Source organism: Schistocerca cancellata, chromosome 4 (assembly GCF_023864275.1).
Source record: "Schistocerca cancellata isolate TAMUIC-IGC-003103 chromosome 4, iqSchCanc2.1, whole genome shotgun sequence".
In the NCBI taxonomy this organism is placed as follows: Eukaryota; Metazoa; Arthropoda; class Insecta; order Orthoptera; family Acrididae; genus Schistocerca; species Schistocerca cancellata.
Genome location: NC_064629.1, coordinates 809939095 through 809956194, shown reverse-complemented (window position 1 = coordinate 809956194; position 17100 = coordinate 809939095).

The following is a 17100-nucleotide window of genomic DNA, read 5'->3' as shown; positions in this document are numbered from 1 at the left end:
TTGAACCATCATCCTCCCGAATGCAAGTTCAGTGTGCTAACCACTGCGCCACCTCGCTCGATGTGTGTTATAGGAGCGTTAGCCGAAATTACGAGGTTTTTACGTACTTTTTCTGGAAACAGTTTAGCTACTTAGTGATGGAAAACGCAGTTACAAGTTTTAAGTAAAAGTAGATAGGAATTTCGTGAACGCTGATAGTCGAAGTCTTGCGAAAGTTGATACGTTTATGCTCCACTCATTTAGAGCGGCGTTATGAGCAATGACGGACATTCTGCAACATCATTAAACTCGCTCAGAAGTAAGGAATTGTAGAACGTTTGCAAATGATTCAGTATATTTAACTAGATTGTCGACTATCAGTCATGAGCTACGATCCAAATTATTCTTGGCAAAACTCAGTGCTGCTTTCTTCCATAGAAGACACTTGGCAGAATACACATTTCTAGCAGGTGTTCTGTGGCGCAGCGGATAATGCATCCCACTGCAATGAAAGCGGTCACATGTTCGAATTGTGGAAAGTTTTACAGGAAATACGAAAATAGCATTAGCAAAAATGACTGAAGCAGTTGTTTCGATTGTGGGATGTATTATATAGCTTCACATTAGTCTCACTCTGAGAAATGGATAACGGAGGATTAACGAATTTACTTTGCGAACAAACAATTTTTTTGGAAATCGTTGCTACTAGTGAAGATATCACCATATGCCCACAGTAAAACGAGGCATAAGACGATGAGGTTACATGGAGAGATATAGAGCGCGCACAACATGAAGGCGATACAAACGTAAGGGATTTGATGTTTGTGAGTGTAAAACAACGTTGGCGTCTGAAGCAGACTTACTTCATCTTTATGTATGATGATGAAACAACAAAAGTTTGAATAATAAGGATCATAGCTGGACAGTACGTAGATAAAAACATTGTTTCTAACAAAGTAAAGAGCGTGTGGTCACATTAACTAGAAAATATCTTTTTCAACGTAAAGTATGTGAACAGCGATTGCAAACGTATGTGCGTGTAAACAGCAAGGAAAACGCAATAATATTGTGTTTCAGAACGGTGTAGTGAAGTTGGGTGATTGTGATTTGGTTTTCATATGAGATGAGTGTCGAGTCTCTTTACAAATAAGTTAAAATGTTCTTTCGGGTCAGATTCGAACCAGCAATCCATGGGCATCAACTCGTAAAATTCGACTGTCTACCGCTCTAACAGCTGGGCTCCGAACAATTGAGGTGTAGTTGGGTAAAACGAAAATTTTCACGAGGACTTTAATTTCGTTGAATGAAGCTAAACTTCTTTGTAACAGCAGGAGAGCGTATCTCGGAGGAAAGTTATTGTTAACTTCACAGTGAAACATATTTTTAATTAAGCTCGTGAACTTGATGTGGTGGCAATTTACCAGTACAGTGCAACCACATTTTATGCAGCTTCTCATTCTCTAGAGCACTCAAAAACAACTTTTCAGTAGTTTCTAATATGTATTTGTACAATATGGTGCTACACACCATATGTAACCCATTTTCCGAAACGTAAATTCCAAAACCAGACATCACTGTGAATTGGCATTATGATAGTGGGAGCAGCGAGCTAGCCAGTGACGTTAGGGGCATCACACGACTCGAATGGAGCGTCTTAGCGGGCTTTTACATTATTTGAACTTCATTTGCGTTTTTATAGAAGAATACTGAAATTCACGAGGAAAAAAAGCATGTTAGGAGCATAAAATTACGTAATTAATCATTTAAAACAATTTCTAGCAAACATTCAAATACCCTACTGTCTGTTACACGGGATTGTTGCTTCAGCCAATTGAGCTTCTCCATTCGTTGACTTTCAAACATCGAATGCAAACAAGTTCAAAGTTTTGCTGATAAGTGATCAATATGAGAGACAGAATGTATACAACCCCTTATTTAATTAATATTTTTATTTGGTTTAATGCGATCTAGCTGGAATACTTCCTTGTGTGTTGGGAGTGGAAAGTTTTGCTGAGTCTCGGCCTAGCGGAACTGAACGGGGAATCCCTTGCGTGAAGTTCGGGCTAAGTGCATTCTGCACTCGTAAGCAGATCTGCACTTTATGGGAAGTGTCGAAACATGCACCTCCAATCCACATTCCCAATCGTAAATGCAGACATTAAACGCGTGAAAAGTTCACACGGTAGACGTAAGCTTTTCTCTCTCTCTCTCTCTGTCTCTCTATCCTCCCTTTGGTTGTTAGCGGTGTGTTTAAGGCTAACAAGAAACGGCTCACTTTGTTACGCTGAACTACCGTAGAACACGCCACTACTGCAAGTGGGACAACGGTATCGTCAGGAGTGCCCCAGGGAAGTGCGTTTGTGCTCTATGTACAGCAATGATGTGACGGATAGGCTGTTTGCCGATGGAAGTGGAAATGAGCGCTTGGCGTCATTGGCCGGGAGGCCCCTTACGGGGCAGGTCCGGCCGCCTTGGTGCAGGTCTTATTACATTCGACGACACATTGGACGACCTGCGCGCCGGATGCGGATGAAATGATGATGAAGACAACAACACCCAGTTCCTGAGCGGAGAAAATCCCCGACCCAGCCGGGAATCGAACCCAGGAAATCCGTCACGCTAACCTCTTTTTTTTAATTCTTTGTTGATCTCATTTTGTCCTATTCTGTTCGTTGTATATGTTCGGGGCAGACGTCTCATGACACCCGTTCAGGTTGTTCGTTGATCCGTACACTCAGTTGTTTTTTTTTTATTTTAGAGGGTAGCTAACCCTCTGACCGAACACGCTGAGCTACCATGCCGGCTACAACTCAGCTGTCGGGGCGGACTGTTTGCTGATGACGCTGTAGTATATGGAAAAATATCGTCGCTGTAGAAACATACAGGATGACTTACACAGGGTCTCTCGTTGACGTGGTCCCGCTGCTTAACCATGCAGCGGGCCCGGATTCGGTTCAGGGCCGGATTGGACATTTTCTCTGCCCGTGGACTGGGTGTTGTGTAGTTCTGACCATCACCGACACTAAAGTCACCCAATGTGACGTCATCTGAAATAAGAATTGCAACCCTGTGGCCTAAATTCCCCTGATGGGGCCTCCCGGCCACAAATGCCACACGATCATTTCATTTTTTTTTCTTTGGCGTGATAAATTCCAGCTTGCCCTAAATACAGAAACATGTAAATTACTGGAGATGAGTAGGGAAAAAAATCCCGTAATATTTGAAATTGTGTGCTGCTTGACACAGTCGTGCCGATTAAATAACTAGGCATAACGTTGCAAAACTATGGAAGGAGCACGTAATGACGGCAGTAGTAGGTAAGGCGAATGGTCGACTTCCGTTTATTGGGAGAATTTTAGGAAAGTGTAGCTCATCTTTAAAGCAGACCACGTGTAGAACACCAGTGCGGTTCATTACTGAGAGCAGCTCGAGAGTTTGGCATTCCCACCAGGGTGCGTTAAATGAAAGCGTCAAAGCAATTCAGACGCTGCTGCCAGTTTTTTTGCCGCTAGGTTCGATTATTACTTTTATTATATTGAGGGGGGGGGGGGCTTCGTGAAGTCAAATAGGATACCCTGGAGGAAAGGACGTTCTTTTCGTCAAACACTGTTGAGAAAACATGTTGAACCGACTTTTTCAGCTGACTGCAGAACGATTCTACTGCTGCCAGTGTATATTTCGAGTAATGACTAGGGCTGGTACGGAGGCACACAGACTGTCGTTCTTTTCTTCGCTCCATTTGCTAGTGGAACAGGAAAGATAATGAAAGTCGAACCGCGGTACAAGGTGCCCTCCGCCACGCACAATGTGGTGGCTTGGGGAGTATTCCTGAAAATGTAGACCTGGACGTGGATACATACATTAACGGCGAACAGAAAGATCAATTTTAGTCGGGTCGATATTTTTGTCGTTAAGGGAAAAAAGGACACAAAATATTTTTAGCCATTGTAGCGTTAAAGGTTTTCTCCAGACGTATACTTCCCACGTTAATGAATTTTTGGGACCTGAATTCTTAGATTTATAGTTTCTATATTCCGAGCGCAACAGAGTGAGTTTAATTCCACGGTATCGATCTTTTAATTTGATAGCATGTGAGAAAACTGATTTTCCTACCATAACTACACACTCTTGGCCATTGCAATAGACTGTAAAGGAATACAAGAATATGAAGAAAGTTTTTGCGAAGAAATACTATAGAATATGTGCGTCATTTGAACAGCATAGTAATGCCGTACTGAGTGACAATAAAAGACAAGTACAAGACTAATGTTTGAAAGATGTTAAAGTGTTTAATTGTTCGAAACTAATGTGTGTTTGACACAGCAAGACAACCATTAAATCAATGTTGCATGGAAAGAAAGTTGTTTCGACTGAGACGAGAGCACTCGATATTCTGTAATGAAAGTACTTCGAGGGAAAGATAATATTTTAAAGGATACAGAGAAATTTTAGAACGCAAAACTGTATCGAGATCTTTAATTTGCTTTTAAAAATGCAAATTAGAATCTGTTCGTATCCAGATAGGGACTACAGAGGTTATAGATGACTGGCAACCTGAACGAACTTGTATCGGATATATTACTACGATATTTTCTTAGTATGTATTTCAGAAAGGACTGCAACTGCTATTTATAGCGTTTGGCACGAAGAACTGTCAAAAACGAACAATGAAAACTTCTGTTGCAATTTCCTGTAAATGTAGCAAGCACTGGACTCCATTCAAATCTATCGAAACTTAACTAGCATTTTCATCCACTTCAGGAAAAAACAATTATAGAAATAAGAATTTGTAGTAAAAATAAGTAGACATTTAATGCGGGATCGGGTACCCACTTCCTCGATTTATCTCACGATATTAGACCTAATGAGAAACGTATGAGTGCACAACATTGAATCCTATGAATGAAATAATGCATTTTGTGTATAATTTAAAATTAACGTTCTACGAATACTTTAAATCTCTTAAAGTATATTAATAAGGGTTCAAGTACAAATACAGAACTAATGTACCTTCCTAGGCCTAATTTTCGCTCGTTGTTTCCACTTGCCTGCCTGAATTGTACGTGCATTCCACTTCATATTACATCTGGTTTGATTCTTTTACATCCATTTCAAATGAGCAGCTGTTTCCCTTCAGGTTTATTGTGAACTGCTTCAACATTGAATTGAGGACGCTCGTTTCTGTCTGGTTTCATTCGTTTCACAATTCCACCACGAAAGAGTAGGGGACGAGAAAACTTTACGGTTTAAATTTTCTGGGAAATAAGACTTTACACTAATTCTGTTGCAATAGTCAAGTCTTAATATTCAGTTTATGTTTTTAAAAATAAGCCTGTACACTGACATTCGGAGTGCATGCCAAGCTAAATATGCAGTTAGTAGAAAATCGTTATAATAACATGAGATTGCAGTTACGAAACGTAGAAAAAGAAACTGAAAACACAAAAGTATTTTCAAATCTGTTAGCAGTCGAGACGAGCAGCATACAGAAACGTTTAAAATTCAACGATCTGGAACGTGAGGAACTGTAACAGAATGCAAGGTGGAAAAAAAATTATTACACAAAAATATCTACGTAATTTTAAGTAAGTAAGTAATTGTGTAAAGATACGACAGTTCAGCAAGAAACATAGAACGAATATATTTCGACATGTGAATGAATTAACAGAACAGGAAGGAGAAACCGAGGTAATTGTACAAATAAGTTTTTGATATTTTAGGTGCATAACTGAAAGAATAAAATATAGCGTAAAGACGTAAGTGTACGGTTACAGTGACTTGAAGTCCCATTCACAATGCTACGGTAGTCGGAAACAGATTATTACTCTCGAAAATGCAGTTATAATACATTTCAAACGACACAAGCTTAGGGAGCTCACGACGAGGTTAATAGCTGTGGAAACTGTCTATGCCAAGTTGTAATGATATGGTCGATGTGCAAAACACACAATCGATTTGGTCTCTGATGTGTCGGAAATTATTCCCGCTGACGTCACACGCAAAATTTGGTAAGCCTGTCTTTCAGATAAACGAGAAGCAAGGGATCGTAGTAATGGAAAGGAAATTAGTTTTGAACAGTCGTATGAATATCCATTTAGCGATCATTTAGCCCCAGAGCAAAAGTCAGTCGTACACGCACATTCAGTGACACTTGACAATGCAAATAGCCTTTCTCTCTCCTAGCGGTACGAGAAACAAAGTAGTGATTATTATTTGCACGGAGAGGTGAGACCTCCAGATTGTGAGTCAATGTTTTGCGTTAACTCCTGTAATCCTCATGGAGTGAGGCTATGTGACAGGTGATGGCGATCCTTCCGTTGGAAGGGGCTTTTAAGCTCGGAAGCCCCATATTACTATCCGAGACAAGCATGCAATCCGCTGGAAGTGTTTTGCCCTCTCCCTTCTCTCATCAACAAGACAAGGACGGTGCTGATTTTACACGCACTCATTACAGTGACCTATGACATTGTTATACTTAAGGAACAACATTCACATTTTTCAGTGGTTTGGAGCTAACTGTATCCATAGAAGGAAATCTTTTCAATCAGTCAGTTGAAACTATCCCTTCGTGTCTTTCAGTCAACAGTGCTGCACAACTTAGCTCATATACTGTATATACCAAGTAAAATGGACGAGATTAATTCATCCACAATAATAATAGTTGAGCTACATGGTTGTGGATCAATTAAACATTTAAGGCTAATACATCTCTTCCTTTACTAAAGTCAGTTCTGAGTCATAGCATCAGTAAGAAATATTATTTAACGTCTCATCGACAGTGAGGTATTAAAGATGGAGTGTTATTTCAGAAGAACTGCTGAAATAAGTCGGTCATGGCTCTTTTTTAAATTACGTTATGGCTTTCACCATACATGATTTAGGTCTTAAATAGAGAAATTTTGGTGGAAAATTAAACTGGAATAACTCGTAACGAAGATGCGATAACAGAAAGGATCTATTGACTCTAAGAGTATTTTACTTGCAAAACTCATTCACTGTAGCTGAAGGGAATTTTTAACAGAAAAGGAAGTAACACTTTTTCTGTTTTCCTTTCCAATGTGACATAAGTGTATGTAAAGTAGATTATTTTACATCTTACTTTATTCATTCCACTTTGTTAATCCATTAATTGTATGTAAAATATTTAACTCAACTTCTTACTTTTTAACACTTCCCATATCGCTTTTGTAGCGTTCATGGTAATTTAGTTATCTTTTTGCTAATTTATTTGTTTACTTATCGTATGGCTAGGGCTTGGGCTACTTTTAAATACGACGTGATTGTATCAAGCAGGACACAACTAAATCTGTATCCGAACACTGCGGGTTTGTTTTTCCTATTCATCCGCATTAACTTACATTTTTCTACATTAAGAGCCCTCTGCCGCTAATCACACCAACTAGAAATTTTGTTTAGGTCATCTTTTATCAACCTACAGTCACTTATCTTCGATATCTTCCGGTACAAGAATAATCTTAAAGCAACTACGGACAAGATGACCACGCAAATGTAGGATCTAATGTAATTAAATATTTGATTTGAGCGTTAACTTTCAACACGACTGTAGTATTCCTTAATTTCAAGATAGATTTCACTGGGAAGCTTATAATATATGTTCCCATTTTACCATTTTAGTCTGTGATATCAGCTATGAGTATGAAAATTACATCAAATCAAACTACATACATTTTAAATTACGTTCTATTATTCCTTTATTTGCGTACGAGAACCATCTTTGCAACTAAAAAAGAGACTTTTAATTGTATTCGATACGCGTTTTGCTTCATTTATTTATCTACATTTACGTGATTACTCTGCTATTCGCAATAAAGTGCCTGGCAGAGGGTTCAAGCTGTCTCTCTACCGTTCCACTCTCGAACAGCGCGCAGGAAAAACGAGTACTTAAATTTCTTTGTGCGAGCCCTGATTTCTCTTATTTTATCGTGATGATCATTTCTTCCTTCGTAGGTGGGTGCCAACAGAATATTTTCGCAATCGGAAAAGAAAACTGGTGATTAAAATTTCATGAGAAGATCCCGTCGCAACGAAAAACGCCTTTGTTTTAATGATTGCCACTCCAATCCACGTATCATGTCTGTGGCACTATCTTCCCTATTTCGCGATAATACAAAACGAGCCGCTCGTCTGTGAACTTTCTCGATGTCATCCGTCAGTCCCACCTGATGCAGATCCCACACCGCACAGCAATACTCCAGAATAGGGCGGACAAGCGTGGTGTAAGCAATCTCTTTAGTAGATCCGTTCCACCTTCTAAGTGTTCTGCCAATGAATCGCAGTCTTTGGTTTTCTCTACCCACAACATTATCTATGTGATCGTTCCAATTTAGGTTATTTGTAATTGTAATCCCTAAGTATTTAGTTGAATTTACAGCGTTAAGATTTGTGTGACTTATCGCATAATCATAATTTAGCGGATTTCTTTTAGTACTCATGTGAATAACTTCACACTTTTATATCTAAATCATTTTGCAATTCGTTTTGGTCATCTGATGACTTTACAAGACTGTAAATAACAGCATCATCTGCAAACTATCTAATAGGGATACTTAGAGTGTCTCCAAAGTCGTTAATATAGATCAGGAACAATAGAGAGCCTATAACACATCCTTGGGGAATGCCGGATATTACTTCTGTTTAGTCGATGACTTTCCGTCTTCTACTACGAACCTTTCTAACAGGAAATCCAGTCGCACAACTGAGGCGATATTCCATAGGCACGCAGTTTGGTTAGAAAAAACCTGTGAGAAACAGTGTCGAAAGCCTTCTGGAAATCTAAAAATATGGAATCAATTTGACATCCTCCGTCGATAGCACTCATTACTTCATGGGTGTAAAGAGGTAGTTGTGTTTCACGAGAACGGTGTTTTCTGAATCTGTGGTAACTATGTGTCAATAAACAGTTTTCTTCGAGGTAAAAAAAAATGGCTCTAAGCGCTATGGGACTTAACATCTGAGGTCATCAGTCCCCTAGACTTAGAACTACTTAAATCTAACCAACCTAAGGACATCACACACAACCATGCCCGAGGCAGGGTTCGAACCTGCGACCGTAGCAGCAGCGCGGTTCCGGACTGAAGCGGCTAGAACCGCTCGGCCACAACGACCGGCTTTCTTCGAGGTAATTCATAATGTTCGAACACAGTATATGTTCCAATACCCTACTGCAAATCGACGTTAGTGATATGGACCTGTAATGCAGCGGATTACTCCTACTTCCCTTTCTGAGTATTGGTGTGATTTGAGCAATTTTCCAGTCTTTAGGTAAGGAACTGTCTGTGAGTGAGTGGTTGTATATAATTACTAAATATGGAGCTATTGCATCAGCATACTGTGAAAGGAACCTGACTGCTATACAATCTGGACCGGAGGTCTTGCTTTTATTGAATGATTTAAGCTGCTTTGCTACACCGATTATATCTACTTCTATGTTTCTCATACTGGCAGTTGTTCTTGAATGGAATTCAGGAATATTTACTTCGTTTGATTTGCTGAAGGAGTTTCGGAAAACCCTGTTTGATAACTTCGCTTTAGTGGCACTGTCATCAGTGACTTCATCGTTGTTACCGCGCCGTGAAGGTAATGGAAATTTCGAAATTTGTGGTAAGGACTTCTGGGACCAAACTACTTAGGACATCGGTCCCCAAGCCTACACACTACTTAATCTAACTTAAACTAACTTACGCTATGGACAACACACACACACCTATGCCCGATAGAGTACTCGAACCTCTGACGGGGAGAGCCGCACGGACCGTGACTAGTCGGCTATCCCGCGCTGCAGTGAAGAAGGTATTGATTGCGTCTGGCCACTGGTGTGCTTTATGTATGACTAGAATCTCTTTAGTTTTTCTGCCAGATTCCGAGGCAGAGTTTCGTTGTGGTAATCATTAAAAGCATCCCGCATTGAAATACGCCGTGGAGGTAAGAATAGAGGGAGACGCCGTGACGTCACAGCTGCGAAGCTATGTGAAGCCGAGGGTAGCCATCTCAATCCGACAAAAACATTGCTGCTGTAAGCTTGTGTGCGTAGGCTTGTCGCTCTCTTTTGGAAGGATTTTGCGCTATTATGGTGACTTGTGTGGTGTTCGGATGTACGAATCGTTCTGATTGTGATGCGAAATCGAAGGGAATATCATTGCATGTGTAAGTTGTCTCGTTAAGTGTGATTTAACAACTTCATTGTGAATGAACGTGTGCTACATCGGTACTTGTACTATAGCGTGTTTTTCTCCTGTATGATTTTAGATTTCCTAAAAATGAAAGTCGGAAAGCTCTGTGGGAGAATGCCGTGAGGAGGAAGAATTGGCGTGCGTCTAAATGGAGCACTATATGTTCTCAGCATTTCTGAGGAGAGGACATAGACCGAACTTCCCTTTCAACAGTAAGGCTCCGAGAAAATGCTGTACCATCAGTTTTCCCTACACACCCAAAACATTTGCAAAGGGTATGTTAATTCAAAGAATTAAATTCTTAGTTTTCAAGTTCACGTTTCAGTATAATACGTACGTATCGTCGATAATCGAAGTGTTGAGTAACTCACTTTGTCTTCATCATGTACCAAATTAAAAGCTAACACTACATTAACTGGCGTAAAGTATAGGCCTAAACAGGACACTGTGTAGATTTGCCATTCTACGTACCGTATTTCAGTAAATATTGGTGGTAATGAACAGTGTTTCCCAGTAGTGTAACGTAACTGAAATATCCCAGTACGTATTACAAACAAGATGTATTTATGGGGCTTTGGAGGGAGGGTATAGCTAACTTAGTTTTCAGTTTTTATTATTTAGTTTGTGATACACGTTTATTACTGAATTAACAAAATTGTATCGTTTACATTGAAGACTAGTTATTCGTAATATTACATTAAAAACTATTTTTAATCAGAAGAAACGCGGAATTTCGCCTTTACGAGATTTTATTTTAAACAAAAACTTTGAAACAACCAATCTGATGACGTTACATGCGTATATGGTGCAATTAGCGACTGTAATACACGCAGCGCTATAGCACACTGGCAATGTTTTGGTCAGAGTGTCATGGCAGCGAGCCACGCCCCCATGGCTTCAAAACGTAGTACGGCTGGGATACGTAGCGCCATCTTCCCTTATTCTTACCTCCATGAAATACGCGCTATATTTTGAACCTCTGCAAAACTCTGCCGATTTTGTGGATTTTTGCGTTCTTTTAAATTTGGCATGCTTTTTTTGTTGCGTCTGAAGCAGCGATCTGACCCGTTTTGTGTACCATGAGGGATCAGTACTATCACTTATTAATTTATGAGGTACATATCTCTCAATTGCCGTCGATACTATCTCTTTCAAATCACTCCATATCTTTTTTACGTTTATGTGATCAGATCGGAAGAAGTGGAGACTGTCTCTTAAGAAGGCGTTAAGAGCATTTTTGTCAGCATTTTAAATAGATGTACTTCTGGTTTCTTTTTTATGGTTGTGGGTGTTACTGTATTCAGTGACGCAGGAACAGCCTTGTGGTCACTAATCCCTGTATTCGTCATCATACTCCCTATTAGTCCAGGATTATTTGTTGCTAAGAGGTGAAATATGCTTCCGCAACCATTTACGCTTCGACTGGGCTCGTGAACTAATTATTCAAAATACTTTTCTGAGAAAGCATTCAGTACAATTTCGGATGACGTTTTACGCCTGCCGCCGGTACAATTATTCCAGCATATCGAGGGTAGATTGAAGTCACCACGACTAGAATTGTATCAGTGGGGTACCTATTTGAAATGAGACTCAGGTTCTCTTTGAACTGTTCAGCAACTATATCTTCTGAGTCGGTGGGTCGGTAAAACGATCCAATTAATAGGTTAGTCCGATTGTGCCGTGCGGGGTAGCCGTGTGGTCTGAGGCGCCTTGCCACGGTTCGTTCGGCTCCCTCCGCCGGAGGTTCGTGTCCTCCCTCGGGCACGGGTGTGTGTGTTGTTCTTAGCATAAGTTGGTTTAAGTTAAAAAAAAGGTTCAAATGGCTCTAAGCACTATGAGACTTAAAATCTGGGGTCATCAGTCCCCTAGACTTAGAACTACTTAAACCTAACTAACCTAAGGACATCACACACATCCAAGCCCGAGGCAGGATTCGAACCTGCGACCGTAGCAGCAGCGTGGCTCCGGACTGAAGTGCCTAGAACCGTTCGTCCACAGCGGCCAGCAGTTTAAGTTAGATTAAGTAGTGTGTAAGCCTAGGGACCGATGACCTCAGCAGTTTGGTCCCATAGGAATTTACCACCACCACTTTAGTCCGATTGTCGAGTATAACCTCTATCCATACTATTTCTCAGGAATTATCTACTTAGCTTCAGTCTGGAACCGCGCGACCGCTACGGTCGCAGGTTCGAATCCTGCCTCGGGCATGGATGTGTGTGATGTCCTTATGTTAGTTAGGTTTAAGTAGTTCTAAGTTCTAGGGGACTGATGACCTCAGATGTTAAGTCCCATAGTGCTCAGAGCCATTTGAACAATTTTTTTTTAATTATCTGCTTAAATTTCACTACAAGGTAAACTACTTCTGACAGCAATGAATACTCCACCACCAACTGTATTTAATCTGTCCTTCCCGAACACTGTTAGGTCATTTGAAAAACATTCGGCTGAATCTATTTCCGGTTTTAGCCAGCTTTCCTTACTGACAACTATTTGATTTAGTGAAACATTGTCACTGAAAGTTTGTGCTATCGTTTCTTTTTACATGTTCGTCAGTATCTAGTTACAGTCTTACCAGTGTGACGTGATGGATAAATTTTTGAAATGTTCCAGGCAGAACATTCTGTAGTACATAAAACACGCAGCAATAATTCCACGACGACACAGATGAGTACAAAGGATCGCAAAACGTAACTACTTTGCCATAAACAAAGGACAAAATCACTACGAATTTAAAGACTACGAAACGACAGTAGACACAGAATATGAGACTAAATGATGTGTGACAATACACGCAGATTACGGAAAAATAAAACAACGAAGGAAATACAAAATTAAGGTAACATATTTTCTACTGTTCTCTAGCAGCAGCGAATCGTGGAAAATGCGCAAACATGACAGATAAAGAGCAGTTATCAAAGATGAAATGTTTTGAGGAAAACGAAAGAATGCACCTTGTTTGAGGAAAACGAACGAATGCACATTGAAACATCAGACAAGGAATAATGACACAATGGATGGATTAAAGATTTATACCTTAAGTAGGAGAATCAAGAAAAGTCCTCAGAATTGGTAGCCGTACATTGAAGGAACGTGACGGCCACCGAAATACGTTTGCGATCGCCAGCAGACGTATATGATGTTCAATTTGAGTGCGGTGACGTCTACCGGTATGTCAGTAACAACCGGGAGATCGATAAACACACTCGTGTTGGAGCACGAACGCATTCTGTGACGGGAGCGGCATAGCAAATCAGCAGTGGCCGGACATCACAGGGACTGTAGTTGCCAATCAACTTCCTGGAGTTCCATGTGCTTGGCAGGTAGCAGCGTAAAATAAGAAATAATGACAGAGTCAAGAATACAGCGGCATATTAACTAGAAATTACTGTCAAACAGCTGTCAAAATCCAATGTAAGAATTTTTGTACGATACTAAAAGCAACTGCATTTTCAGCACACTTAAAGCAAAACATATTTTTCATATGATGAGAACGAAGTTTGTCTCTCGGGAAGCTCAATTACGTGTAATAACAACAATAATAAGTATAATAGTCAAAGCGAATATATTCCTAGGGACGTGCGCAGTATCCTACTACAGCGATTTTTCGAACTCTTCGCAAATGTTAAGTGCCATTATGCAGAACTTAATGTCCGTACAAAGCATATGAAGTTGACACAAATCTATGATTTTTCAGTAAATAGATATTTTTTTTGCACATTTCCATTAAGAAAATGTATTCAGGTATGTATCACCAACAGCAGAAAAACTTCTTGTTATACGGTTATTTACATAAAATATAGCAAAATACGTTTAACTCTTGGCCTATAAAAATCGTGTTAAAATACTTGTAAGGCGGTTGGTTGAATGTAACGTAAATTCAAATTGGAAAAGGAAAGGTGTGTCATAGCCGAACACACGTATTTTCTGAATCGTCAAGGACATGTCTAGTGTGTGTGTGTGTGTGTGTGTGTGTGTGTGTTTGTGTGTGTGTGTGTGTGTAGTCACGTGACTTGATTACCTCCGCTGAGGGAGTAATGCTGTTAATGTGTATGCCTGAAGGGTGATGGCATAATGACTGAAATTAACATGTCCTTTTAACGGGTGCGCGCCAGTGTCTCACGAGCTTGCACGAATTGAGGCATCTGGGAAAGAATGTTGGGTAGATAGAGCATCTTGTATTGTTTCTCACTTCTCAGAAAGATTTATCGATACGCTACAGAAAGCCACGTTTATGGTTTTTCTTTCCAGCCTCTGCCGGTTTCTAACCTATGTCGTTTTATCCGTCTGTATTCCGTAAAGGTTACTAACGAAGGAAATGAAGCGCTTACCGGTCTCATCCTTTCGTTTCACAGAACGAAGTTGCCCAGTGGTTAGCACAGTGAACTCGCATTTGATAAGAGCGGCGTTTAAATCGCTGTCCCGCTACTCAGGCTTAACTCTTGTCAATGCATTGTCGGTAAGGTGTGTATGAAAAGAAACGACCGATTTCCTTCTCCATTCCTGCAATATGTACTTCGTCTCTAATAACCTCATCGCCGGCGGAACATTATACTATAATCCTTCTAATTCGCAGAATTCAATTCTAGTCTTCACATACATGACACTGTGCAGGGACGTTTTCTCTGCGTTCGTACAACTAAAGCATTACTTCTCATTTTGTCAATTGCCTAATGGAGGAACAGTTACTTGCCCTGGCTGTTAACTGTGCATGTGACCTATACTCTGATGTTACACTCTACCGTTTTGTTTGGAGGATACGGTGGTGCAGCACGCATCCGATCTCCATACGTATCATCATCCCACGTTTTTGATGTAACGTTCTAAATGATTTCTATAATCTTGGCCGTGCCTCAAAAAGAATTCATAAATGTGATCGACAACTGCTGCATTGCGTTACGTAAACTGCAATGACACAGAGCTCAGAAAGCAGCAAGTACCAGAGTAAAAAGACCCCCATTTGCCAGGATGACAAAATGATACTCGAGTGGCATCTCCATACCGAGAGAGTAAAATCACCGAGAGACTACGTGCTGGATTCGACGAATGGCTGAATATTTGAAAAATTTTCAATCGTCAACACTGCCACGTGGACAGGACATGAGTTCAGATATGAAAGTGGAGCGTTTCCAAAGATACAACTACACCACGCATTTGCGATGAACAGACTGTACAGCAACAACACATTACTGAATAGCGCTATTCCTGTGCTGTGTTCGTTGTTATGGATGCAAGGGCGTCTACATTATTCTTCGCCAAATTTTTCTACGTCTATACACATTATAAATAACAGTCGCCGCCTTTGTATGTAAATGCTAAGTTCAGGAACTACTGTAGGGATTTTGATACGGTTTTCGCTGATTTCACTAATAGACTGATACACTAGGAAAGTGTGATTACATAATTCATTGAAGCTACGCTAGACACTTCATCCAGTGGTAGATATTTAGTACTACCCGTGCGAAACCGGGGCGGATCACCTGTTGCTTTATAAAAGTATCTCTCTTATATTTATTTCTTTTTTTAAGAAACATATTTACATATTTGTTCAAAATGGCTCTGAGCACTATGGGACTTAACTGCTACGGTCATCAGTCCCCTAGAACTTAGAACTACTTAAACCTAACTAACCTAAGGACAGCACACAACACCCAGCCATCACGAGGCAGAGAAAATCCCTGACCCCGCCGGGAATCGAGCCCGGGAACCCGGGCGTGGGAAGCGAGAACGCTACCGCACGACCACGAGATGCGGGCTTACATATTTGTAAGTGTTCTATTTCTACTTACATATATACCTGATTTCAGACACCTTTGGCACAAATAAATAAACGAAATAAAAAACTTCACTAATCTCACGGAGCAGGGATCATGAAGACTTTTCCCTACTCACGGTAGATTACACAGGATTTCGACATAATCCGCAGTTGGAATGTTGGCTGTATTTCGGCCAAGCACAGCATGTGCCTATCGATGAGGGTAGCGCTGACACGTTTCAAGAGGGGTCGTAGGACAGACGTACATAACACACCTTTATCGCTGACGTCAATCTGTTGTAGAATTATGGAACATGTTTTTTGTTAACGCATTACGACTTTTTTACAGAACGAAGATCTCTTCTATAAAAATCAATGTCGGTTTAATACCCCGTCGGTTTAATACCCCGTCTGTCCGTCGGTAATGGCGCTCAGGTTGATGCCGTGTTCCTTGCCTACAGGAAGGCAACTGATAAAGTTATGCAATGTCCTTTAGTGAACAAAATACAAGCTTACGGTGTATCGTGCCAGATTTTTGATTTGACCCAGGACTTCTTTGCAAATAGAACTAAACACGTTGCCCTTAACGCAACAAAATCGACAGATGAAAAGGTAATTTCGTGAGTACCCAAAGGATACAGGGCCGTTACTGTTTCCAAGATATGCAAAAGATCTAATGGATAATGTCGGAAGCTCCACGTGGATGTTCACAGGCGATGATGTTGCCTGTATGAAGGGAGCATCGCTAGAAGGCTGTAGCGATTGCAAGATGACCTGCCGAGGATCAGTGACTGGGATAGGGACTTGCTGTTGACCACGAAAGTAAATAAATCTACACCTACATCATACTCCGAAAGCCAACTAACGGTGTGTGGTGGAGGGTACTTTTTGTAAAACTAACTGAATCTTCCAACTCTGTTCCACTCGCTATTCACAAGTGGGAAGCACTCGCCATTTTTACAGTAGGTTACAGTACGCTTGTTCGCCCACTGCTTGAATACTGTTCAGCAGTGTGGGATCCGTACCAGATGGGGTTGATAGAAGATATAGAGAAGATCCAACGGAGAGCAGCGCGCTTCGTTACAGGATCATTTAGTAATCGCGAAAGCGTTACGGAGATGATAGATAAACTCCAGTGGAAGACTCTGCAGGAGAGACGCTCAGTAGCTCGGTACGGGC